The sequence below is a fragment of the Toxotes jaculatrix genome, chromosome 15 (assembly GCF_017976425.1).
Source record: "Toxotes jaculatrix isolate fToxJac2 chromosome 15, fToxJac2.pri, whole genome shotgun sequence".
Lineage (NCBI taxonomy): Eukaryota > Metazoa > Chordata > Actinopteri > Toxotidae > Toxotes > Toxotes jaculatrix.
The window spans coordinates 9,504,720-9,516,584 of NC_054408.1; positions in this window are offsets into that span (position 1 = coordinate 9,504,720).

Here is an 11,865-nt window from a genome sequence, read left to right on the forward strand (position 1 = left end):
ATTACACATACAACCATTTTCTTTCTTGTTCTCTTGATTTTTTTTTTTTTTTTTTTTTTTTTTTGGGGTTACTAATTCCTGTGTCTTGAGCTCCCATGCATGCGCTCTCACGTCCAGATACATCAAACTCAGCTCCGATTTTCCATACAAATGCATGAATCTGCTCCATTACTAAGTGATTTGTCAGAGATGTAGCAATTTGTTCTCCATACCTGTTACATTTAAGGTGCCGACACATGGTGCACATTTACCACACCGTCCCTGCTCTCAAAGCACAAATTTTTCCAACCATGACCAAAGTGCGGTTTACAAAGCAAAATATGTGACTCATGGATGAGCACGTGTGTCTTAAATAATGTCACACCAAACTAAAAGCATATCACAGTCTTGGAAGAAACCATACACATTGTCGAATGACATCAAAACTGTTCAGTTTGTCTTCATGCCTTATGCGTTGCAGTGTGCACCGGGCTGAATGCTGAACAAACAGGAGCAAGTCTTCCATATCATTTTACTGTACCTTCCAAAACCACTACAAATCACAGCTGAAAAATAATGATGTGATAATGCTGTGGTTAAGGTTTGTTTTTAGACATAAAACAGCTTTGTTTAGACAAAGATCATGGTTTGCGTTAAAACTACTATGTGCTAAAATAATGTTTCTAAGTGTTTTTTTTAAAGTGTTTGTGTTATTTATGTGTGCCTTCAAACTGGGAATCTCTGCAAAATTTCATTATGTTTGCAATAATGACAATAAAGATTCTTGATTCTTAAAATGAATAGCTGTCTCCCATGTTAAAGTTCAATGCATTGTTAACCCATCCATCCGCCCTGACCTCAAATCTATGCTGACCTTGTAACTGTATTACAGTTCCACATTACTTTTGTCTTTTGATCCAGTTATCATTGTTGCCACTGCTGGAAGCTTTTGTCTCTTGAATGTAAACATTTGTTTTGGGGCACTTACCGAAATGACTAATGCTGACGTTCTTCTAAGGAGGACGGCTTCCAAAGGCAGCATGACACCATGCACCGCACAGTTCCTGTGTGTGCAGAGGTACATTTTAATCTGAGTGCAGCAACAGGACTGTAAATGTAGCTCAGTAACAACCGCAAAACCAACTTCAGAGAAGTAGTGCTAACACTGACTCTCTGTCACTTTGCGTCAACTCAGGTTGCCTCATGTTGCTGCATAGATTTTGTCAAAAGTTGCATTGAACACAACACAAAGATTGCAGTCAGCTGACGGACTACACACATCTACATACTGCCTGAGAGGAAATGACTATCAAGATGCCTGTATTTGTACTCCCAAAAAGAAGAAGAAAACAAACAAGCTAAAACATTTTCACATCACTGTGTGGTCTCTTACTTGAACAATAAAAGGGGCAGAAAAGAAAGGTAAAAAAAAAATATATCAAAAAATTCAATTGGTAAATCAGTGTTCCACAACTAATTAAAGAGCTCTCTGTCACCATCTGTTCAACCCTCAACATCCATTGTCTCTCACCCGAGGAGTGTGTTTAGGTCAAACTGGGAGTTTTTGATGAATCAGATCAGTTATATTTCTTATACCCCTAGAATATCAGAATGTTTTTAAACTTTTCACACAACTACTTTGAGTGCATCACTGTGAACACCTTTGAGGAAACACTGTTTATCTGAAAGTGTGCGTATGATTGAAGCATCTCTGCCTTCTCTGAGAGTGGGCTTTTTGCATGTTAAAGCTGACTTCTTCACAGGCCTGCTGAAGCGTAGGTACATTAGAACTGTACATTAAACTAGAAAGAGACTGTCAGGAGCAAGGTTTAGACTAGCAGCCCAATAACAGACAGGCAGTTATGCAACAGTTGGCCAGGCCTGAGCACAGAGCATCATAACAGCTGTAATGAAAACCAGAGACAGAGAGACGGAGTGAGAGTAGGCCAATGAAAAGCAGCAACCCTCCCCACCAACACTAAAGAGATTTCACTACTCCCTGGTTTACTCTTAATAGTAATGGGCTGTTTTCCTGTGAGTACTTTTGGGCCTGAGCCACTTTCCACTCTTTTTATATCTTATTTTCCCTGCCTCCCTGCGTCACTCTGTTTGTCTTTCTTTTCTTTCTGTACATCTCACTTGCTCTCTTGTTTTTCCTCAAGCATGATAGCATGATAGGTTTTTCTCCCTTTGAGCGCTAGCAGAGCAACAACACATTCCTGTCCGCATTCCAGCCTCAGGAAAAACAGTGTCCGGAACATAATAAAAGGCCAAGCACGTCATTTGTTTTTAAACCCACTTGCTCGCTGGAACAAAGCTGCGCTGAGGGCAGGATTGGGCAAATGTGTTTGTGCATAAGAGAAAGAGACAGTGAGAGGGATGTGTTTGTGTTTACAAGAATCTGTGTGCATGTGCATTTTCTGTTTTTCTCTGTGGTAATGAGAGCGTGATGAGCTTACCCCCCCCCCCTCGCCACCAACAAAATACCACACGGCCTCCGCCCAGCCATGCCACCTGAAATACAAATGTGTGGAGGAAAAAAAAAAAAGGCATGGCAGACTCACTCTGATCAGCTCAAACCTCCAGCTCTGCAGCCTGTCAGCACATTATATTCTTTCATTTGTACAATTCCTCTCCTCTTCCTGTTGTTATTGGCAATTTCTCCAACTTGTCTAATTTCTCCTCTGTACTCCAGGTCACCTAAAAAACTCTAGGTACACTGTGACCTTGTTTGGACTGCCTACACTCTCAGGTGTCTGCTGTACAAACATTCACACTGCACAATGGCACACAAAGACAGACAGACACACACACACACGGCTGTACACACAATAATTATCATTGGACAGCTGATAAGAGGAGTGCTGGACATTTTGGCGCTGCTCAAGTCGGCACTTTGTTGTGTTTGCTGTGGAGACGGCCTTTCACGTGTTTGTGTGTGTGTGCACACGCTAAAACCTTGATAATTATCCACGCAAACAACAGTCTCCCTGACAGTGGTGGCAGGTTGAAGGTCAGGCCAGTTTTAATGGAGTGTTTTGGCCGTGGTGTATCCTTGGTCAGAGAGCCTCTTGACCTCTACATCCTGCCTGGAACAATATCACTTTCACGCCACATCTTCTAAGCTAGCCATCACTCTCCAAGCATGACTGTGACCGATTCTGGTGTAAAAGCCTCTGTTTTGACATTTCCCATCATTCATCCCTATTTTTGTCTTTTAATCACCCAGTCCACTACATCTGCCCTGTCCCCCACCCCCAAACTCTCAATTTCTAAATGTCTCGAGGTCGTAGGAGTAACTGATACTGAGAACTTCCGACTGGCCAATCCATAGCACCGCTGACCTCATCCTGTCCTCCTCTATGTCTGCTGCTCCCCCACCGCCGGTCCCATCAGTTGCTCAGGAAGCTAATAATCTCCTTCCTGTATCTGACACAGGACGCAGCAGCCAGCAGAGCCCATGTTTGAAGGGTGCATGAGTGTTCGTGTATGCACGAGCCCAAGCACAATGATTATTCAGCCATAACGGAAGTCATAAAGACTTCCACTGATCGCTATCAGTGTAGACAGAGGGAGTGGAGTGATAATACAGCCACAGGGTAAATGCGAAACACTAGACCAGAGCTGTACTGACACCCAAACAAAGCTGCTGCCTGAGAGGCTGGGAGATTCCACATACCACTCACATTATTTCTAAATGTCAGTAAATGCCAGTCGGTGTCAGTTAAAAGCTGTGGTTGTACCACACTAATATAAAAATATGGTTTACAGTTGCTGGGTGGCTGCATGACAACCATGTGTTTGCATGGACAGCATCGCCCTGACACGTGCTTTGAGTTTTATATGCTGAAATATATCCCAGTGCGCACTGTTGCAGTAAAGCAGATAGAGAATTTAATACATTATGACACACTCCCTGTGCTCAGCTATTTCGCTCTAATTTCTAGTCTGCACAAGCTAGCAAACAGACCAAATTTAAAAATAAAGACCAGACCTGAAGACCAGTAATATGTAAGTAGGAGAGAGGTTGGGAGAGATGGGGTGAGCACAGCAAAAATCTGTTGGACAAATTAAGCTCAATTTTGCTTCAAATCTACAGAAACAAACAACAAACTGTCACGTTCAATGTCAGTGCACGAGGCACTGTCCTTGAAGGAAAAGGCTGGTTCCACATTTTTCTTATTAGTCAATAAATCCTGTGAAAATTCCAAAATACTGAAACAGCATATTCCTCCGTGACACAGACCTTCACTGTCGTTCAGCAACTGTCAATGACCCACATGGGTGCACTGGGTTCATGTTCTTTCATGATGATGACCATGGGCACTGCAGTCTATTTTGAGTTGATCCCACATACGGTGAACCTGCTCACGCACCAATTGTTTATTAATCCGCAGCTGAAAATAGTGTGCAACAGAAATATTTTTTGCTCGTTTCATGTTTCAGTTAGGTTTGCTTAAAGACTACAGCGCCCAGGGGCCACCTGCATGAAGGTTCATGACTAAAACTGTTTGCTGTTTCTTTCCGACACACTCAGAGGTAACAGCAAAAGCAGGTCCACTATCCGTGTCCAGTGGAAAGTGATCTCACAGAGATGTTCCACACAGGAAACATCAAAAGGCCAAAGTTTAACAACTCACTAATAAACCAGCAGTTTTTACAACCTGCTTTTATATGACCCAATATCACACGACCACTCTGTTAGGAGTTGAGGGACCAGTAACTAGTGTCATTAATGACCGCTGCTTATCGTGCCTCTTGACCTGGACATCTCTTGGAAAAAAAAAGAGGAGGGGAAAAAAAATCAGCCTACCACTTTACCGTCCTCTTGTAACTGTTCAAGCCAGTTTCTCAACACACACATGAACACAGCACAGTAGTTTACAGTATTTCGCTAGGCAGCTTTCTTCTCTATTTTTTTATTTTTGGATAATGCCACTTTCCTTTGCAAAATACTGCGATTTCATGAGAGTGTGAAGTGTAGAGTAAAACTTGAATGGAAATAAATTCTTTCTTGCTCTGTCTGTCTTTTTCTGAGTCTGTCACTTTCACTTGCTCCCCTTCTGTCTCACTCTGCTCCTTGTTTTCCCTGTAGTGGTCTTGATGTTGTAATCCACACCTGGACAGGCACCAGGCATGTCTGCAGTCACCTGCATCAGACTGAGAAAAACAAGTCTGAACAACAAAGGACAAATCCCACCCCTTCATCCTTTTACTCTGGCTCTCTGTCTCTCTCTAACTGTTTGTCTCTGTTTCTCTACCCTCCGCCCCCTTCTCTCTGTGTGTCTGAACGGGTCATGTGACTTCCTTCCTGTTGTTTTGACCCTGGGGTCAACTCTGCCTCAGGGTCAGTGTGTCCCCCCCTTTTGCTTATTAAACACAATCTTAAAATCTTAACCACACACACACACACACACACACACACACACACACACACACACACACACACACACACACACACACACAGAAGCACACATGCAGGTGGGCCCCTGTTGAATCTGATTGAACTTTAGAGGAACTCAATGACCAAGTTCTCCTCCTCTTTATGGTGCTCTCTGGCTGACCTTTCTGTCTGTGGAGGACGACAGACAGTGGGGGGTTGGGTGACTGCCTCTTGTTATGGCTAACTCAAAAAAAAAAAAAAAAAAAGCACACCCTGTTTCGGGTCCAAACATCGACTGTTGTGTAAAGCCTACTATGAACATCAGTCAGCCACACTAGATATGTCACATTAGCACTGATATCATGAATGTTGTGGTTGTTAACGCTGAACTTCATACAGCTCTCCATCACAGCATCAGTTGTCTGGGGCAACTGTTATTTTTAGCTTTCAAATGAGTAAAACGTTTTGAGGGTAGTACGAACAATGCAATCCAAGGTCAGCAGAACGTAAAGTGCCCCCCCCCCCGAAAAAAATCCCTCTGGATTTTAACATCAAATCTCCCAAATTATCAAAGGTCCTGCTATCGCACATTTTTCTCACAGCAGCAGGCTTCTGTTCTTGTCTAAACACCATTCATACACTGAGGGCCCACAGTGGATCCAGTGCGTTGTCATGGTTACAGATAAGGCTGTGTGTTATCACTCTCCTCAGCTATGGAAAGCACATGACCATGAACTGTAGTACAATTGGTTTATGTGTGTATTTGTGCATGTGTGTTTGATTATGGGTACTTGGCTGCATGAGAAGAATTCTTGAAGAGGAAAAAGGACATTTATTCAATGAGAATTAAACTTACTGAACTTCATCACTGAGCTCATATTAACCTCTGTAAAGTACTGTTTGACTGTGTATGAAAAGCATCTCTTCACTTATCAAAAATGTTCCTGTCAAGAATGGCCTGGTATTTGGTATGAGGGTGGAACACGCTGTCTTGCTCTATGTTTAATCTTCCTGTGTATGTGCCCAGCAAATGCTTCACTCCGTGTACCTCAGCTGACTGGGAGAAAGAGCTGTTCCCCATGCTGCTCTGACAGCTCTGGAGAATGCAGGGTGCTAAGCAGACCAAATTAAACCCTCTTTGGCTGCATAACGTTCTGTTCCCATCCTGGGAACGATGAGCTCCCTGGCACAGTGTCAAACATAAGTTTGAGTGCTTCTCCACACCTTATCCAAGTAGAGCAAGGTGACCTACTCGTGTCATGTCAACCATTTGTGCACCAAGAAAAGTTGAGAGTGAGACTTTCTCTCTATGAATGCTAAGGGTGCGTGTTACCACTCATGTGGATGATCATGATGCAGTTGTTAAAGAAACACTGGAGACTTCATAAATCTGTAAAAGGATTGGTATTTGGGCTTTCAAACATGTCTTTATGCAAACACGACCGGACCATGGTGGCTCAGCGAAGAGCCAGCTAACTTAAGTAATAGTCCACCGCAACACGACAACAACAACCTAATAATAAATATTTTCTTATATATTGTTTTCTCTTACACCATAGACCACAACCATGGCCACAACCTTTCCCTAACTTTAACCAAGTAGTTTTAATGCCAAAAAAAAAAACCTTAAGCATGACAAGGCAATGGAAAACAACATATTGTGGTCTTTATTTTAGAACACTTGTTGGGCCTCTATGTCAAAAACAGGAACAGCATAAGAAGTGAAAAAAAAAAAGTTGTGACCTTGCCTGCTGCACAGTTTAGGTTCCCTAACTACCATGATCTCTATAGTTCCCTTTTGTGTTCCTTGTAAACATTAACCAATAGCATGATGGTGCCATCCATCCCCCTCGACACTTCACAACCATGGCAAAACACAGAGACAACTCAGTCACTATAGGCCTCGACTGAGCCCTTGTGCACCTTCATTTGACTTTCAGAAATCCTATTTGACATGTTATTTTGTCAAAATGTCTGACTTGCAATGTTTAGAAATAAGCACTCTGCTCTGTCATTGCAAGTGAGCATGCACACAACTGCCAATTGTGATGCTTAAATTTACTCTGTTTTTCTGAGCTGTTTCACACATAAGAGTCTCATGGCTGCAAATACCAAATATTTCAAAAAGTAAACCTCTGAACGATTATAAAATCATTGCACATTTACTGTAGATCTGAAATGTGTTCTCATTCCTCTCCCAGCCCTCCATCTTGTGTCCCTACCAGATGGGTTGTAATCTCCATGTAGAGAGCCAGTGCTGAAAAGCGCAACAGTTAAACTCATTTTATAATAATTGTTATATGTAGAAAATACAGCAAATCCAACACAAGTATTCAGTCCTAAGGGTTTTTTTCCTCCATACAAATAACATAAAGAGCGATGTGACAGAAATCACATGATAGAGGATTGCGTGCAGCTTGTTTGTATGTATAAGAGTATCATTCCGTGTGTCATAACAAAAATGTTATAAATCTATTAGGGATGTGCTGATTAGGATTAGATGACTCTGATAGCACGAGGAAATGAGAACCATCAACGTGATGTGGTCACTTATGCCTCACATACAAAGAGAATGAATGGGTGCAAGACTGGATGACTGAATGGAAAAAAATAGCACGTTTAACTGCACACCTGCTACGCTGTAATGTATGCAAATATCATACCAGTACTGCTAATGTGTTGAGGGAGTTATAAATACATAGTGCAATGTGTCAGTGTGGACGTCCATATTTGCCAATGTGTTCTATTCAATTCAATTCAATTCAATTCAATTCAATGTTATTTATATAGCGCCTTCCACAATCAAAATTGTCTCAAAGCGCTTTACAGAGACCCAGAGCCTGACCCCAGAGCAAGCACTTAAGGCGACAGTGGCAAGGAAAAACTCCCTTTTAACAGGAAGAAACCTTGAGCAGCCTGGCTCATATGGGGGACCCTCCTGCTGATGGCCGAGCTGGGTGAAAGGAGGAAAAGGAGGAAGATAGGACAGCTAGGAATGGAGGAGAGGAGGAGAAGGACATGCAGCATAATACAGACAGGGTTGGCAATGGACAATGTTAGAGGCTTGTTCTCAGGCTTGTGAACACATTAGAGACAAAGGTTCCTCACACCAAATATTTATCTGATATATATATTTTTTTCTGTTTTCTGCAAATTGCATGAAGTAAACTCACTAAACAAAACTATTCATGGTATTACTCTTGAACGTATCCACACTTTGCTTTACATACCTAAAACTTCTGCACAGTACTTTACACGTGTATTCAAGCCATGTACATACCCATGCACATATATGCAGTGTCTCCCACCCACCAAAATACTGATTTGTGTGAATGTGTGGGTGTGCACACATTTCTCTTTGTGGACTTGTCAGGTCTTAATACTTAATTTTCTTGACAGACAATAAATGCAGATGGCCTGTGGATGGCTCAAAGGTAAATTAGAACGGACTAAGCAGCTCATTGTTTTACTATTCAGTGACTCCTCTTTCACCCATAAAGAAGAGCCAGCCAGGCTAATTAAATTAATAATACCTCTTAAGTAGGGCAATTATGAGATTTAATTAGTTGGTGAATGGTTGACTGGATAGTTAACTAATTCTTGAATTAAAAGTGCTACAGCACTGTGTGGTGCTGATTGTCATTCACAATTGGGAGAGGGTAGGCATGAGGGGAGCACAGATCGTTTTAAATAAACACATATGTATATGATCAAAAGAAAATGGTAGGGCGTTTTCCTCTCTACATTTCTCACTGTGTCTCCCCCAGATGTTAAGAGTATAAATGGTCTGGGGTTTTCTCTAATCTTTCATTTTACTGCTGACAGCGGAGACAAATGTAGGAAGAAGGTTTGGCCACCACACAAAGGCGGGGCCCACTGAACAAAGCAGAGAAACATCTGACATTTTTCCTCTTGACCAGGCTGTATTGCTTGCTGAGCACTTTGAATGTTCCTGAGATTTTACCACTTAAAGGTCTCTCTTCTGAATTCATGAAATACATGATTTATCTCACCTCCAAATGTGCATATCGATGGAGTAGATCAGTATTTTCACATAACCCCTACTGAGTGCACATGCAAGCTGGAATGGCATGAGGAATCTCCTTCTACACCACTCCTAACAGGCATACAGACCATGGTACAGAGGACCATATGTTTGCTTGTGGGAGTGGCGTGGCTTGTTAATGTAAATATGACATACAGCAAAGAGAGGTCCTTGGAGAGGCAACCCGAGGGAGAAAAGCAGCATTGCAGCACAATGGTTACACTGCACTGACAGGACCTCTCGTTGCCATGGAAACGATACAGAGGTTATTGACATAATTTCAGAGAGTTCCCAAGAATCCTACCTTTGCATTATATTCTCACTTTCCTTGATGCCTCTGTGGTAGAGAAACTGTCACCAAAAGCAAGTGGTGTTACATTCATACCCTTTTAATATTATTAACATCATACATAACATATGAGAGTTAGTGTTTGATTGGGAGCAGAGGTCTATTTTTTTCTGTATACTTTTTTCAATTTTTCCTAATGCATTTGTGAAATCTGCACTGTAGAAGTGTCTGTAGCCACGTTTCAGACGCAGTTACAGCTAATTGTTCCCCTATGACTCCCTTACCTGACAGCCAATTACAAGTACATGTGCATGTTCCAGTGTCTATATGAACTAAAAAGTGTGTCTCCATCCGTTTGACCTTGTCAGCAATACAGAGCTGTTAATTGCCATGTTAATTAGCTTTATCATCAAAGACAGCCTCAGTGTCTGCTGATCTGCTGACTGCTGGCTAAAAGGAGAATGGAAGCAGGATGATTTCAGTGGCTGCTGTCTTGATTCGGGGAGGGTGGAGTAGACAGGATTCATCTTCTGTTACTGATCTGCTGTCAATGATTTATCACTTTGTTTTCCTTTTCTAAAAGCATATGGGCATGGGATGATTGTAATTCCGCATCAAGACAGATAGCAAGGGGGTTAACTGGATGTTTATCAAGTTCAGACTGGAGAAAGAATTTACATGGTGCGTATGTTGGGAACGAGTATTTTTGCTGAACTATTGCCCCAAACCTCATGCCTCATGAGAACAGTGTTTGTGTGTAGATTTGTTTTTGGGCAACTTGTAGGCAGTGGAGCAAACTGAAAACCCAACAAGACTTATGAACCTTATAAAATTGATCTGGCAAATGTATTAGCCAGCAGTTTCCTGCATGTCCAGTAGAAACAAAGCAACATCTGGTGTCTTGTCTCTGGCCACCTAATGTAAGGCCAATATTCATTCTCCACCAGGTCCTGAGAAAAAATATCAGAAGCGGAATCTGATTGGTTCACTATTTTTACCAGTTTGTTGCAGTTTGTTTTTACCAGATTGTCTGTTTGATGCTGGGCTGGTGAGTTTATCACAGCTTTTTCATTGAAAACATCTTCATCTGCTGTGGCTGGAAGACAGCAGAGTTTCAAACTAATTAACTAACAATGAACTGGAAGATGCTGAAACGCTCTTTGGAGCTGAGAGGAACTGCTGAGTTGGATATAATGTGCTGTATGTTTGTCACTACAAGCAACCCTTTTAACATTACACGTAGTCTTGATCCATTGTTTATATAAAATATAAAGAAGGGCAGAATGGGATTTAATGTTCTTATTTTCAGTGTGGTGTTACGTACATAGGGTGTGTGTGTGTGTGTGTGTGATGTGCGTGCAAGAGTCTCTTCCTGTGTGAGTGTCTTATCTGGTGTTTCAAAGGCTGATCTGATGTGATAGATGTGTCTGGAGAGACAGACCTCAAACTCGTTAATTGAAAATTGAGACAGTGTTGAGATGATGTTATTGATTTTCACACTCTCAGCGAGCAGTACACGGAAGTCTGTGCTGCTGTGAGAAATGGGTGAAGAGGTGAAAAGGAAACAACAGTGGGGTCAAAGCAGGATGGTGAAAACTGGATGGGGGGAGGAGGAAGACCAGGGAGGGCAAGAGGAGGAGAGGTGGGGGGTCATGAGGTTAGGGTACGCAGTAAAGTGGGGTTGAAAGATGGACATTATGGGGCCTTTAAATGCTTGGAAAAGAGCTGCCATCCTTCGTATATGTTACAAGCATAACCCTAAACCTTTGGCTATCATAAAACCAGTGAACGCTCACAGCTCAAGGAACAACCCTTCTAACCTATGCCTTTTCCTCACAACATCGATCAGACTGGAGCATGTCAGTCCCAGGGCTGTTTATAAGTCAACATAAACCTACAAACCCTCCAACCAGTGCTCAAATAATCAATAGTGGTGGGAATTGTGTTTACTCCTGTGTTTCATGGCCTTTGAAATGTCTCATATAGAGGGACTCTCTCGCTTCTCTCTCTGTCTCAAGCACAAATATATAGACACAAAGACAAACAGTGTTGTGTGTCAGTATGTCTCTGGTGAATGCGTAAAGGTGGTTTGTCGACCAAAACAAGGACACATAATCAATACCTTGCCTCCTCCTTCTCTTTGTCCACACCACATGCAGCACTTCCCTC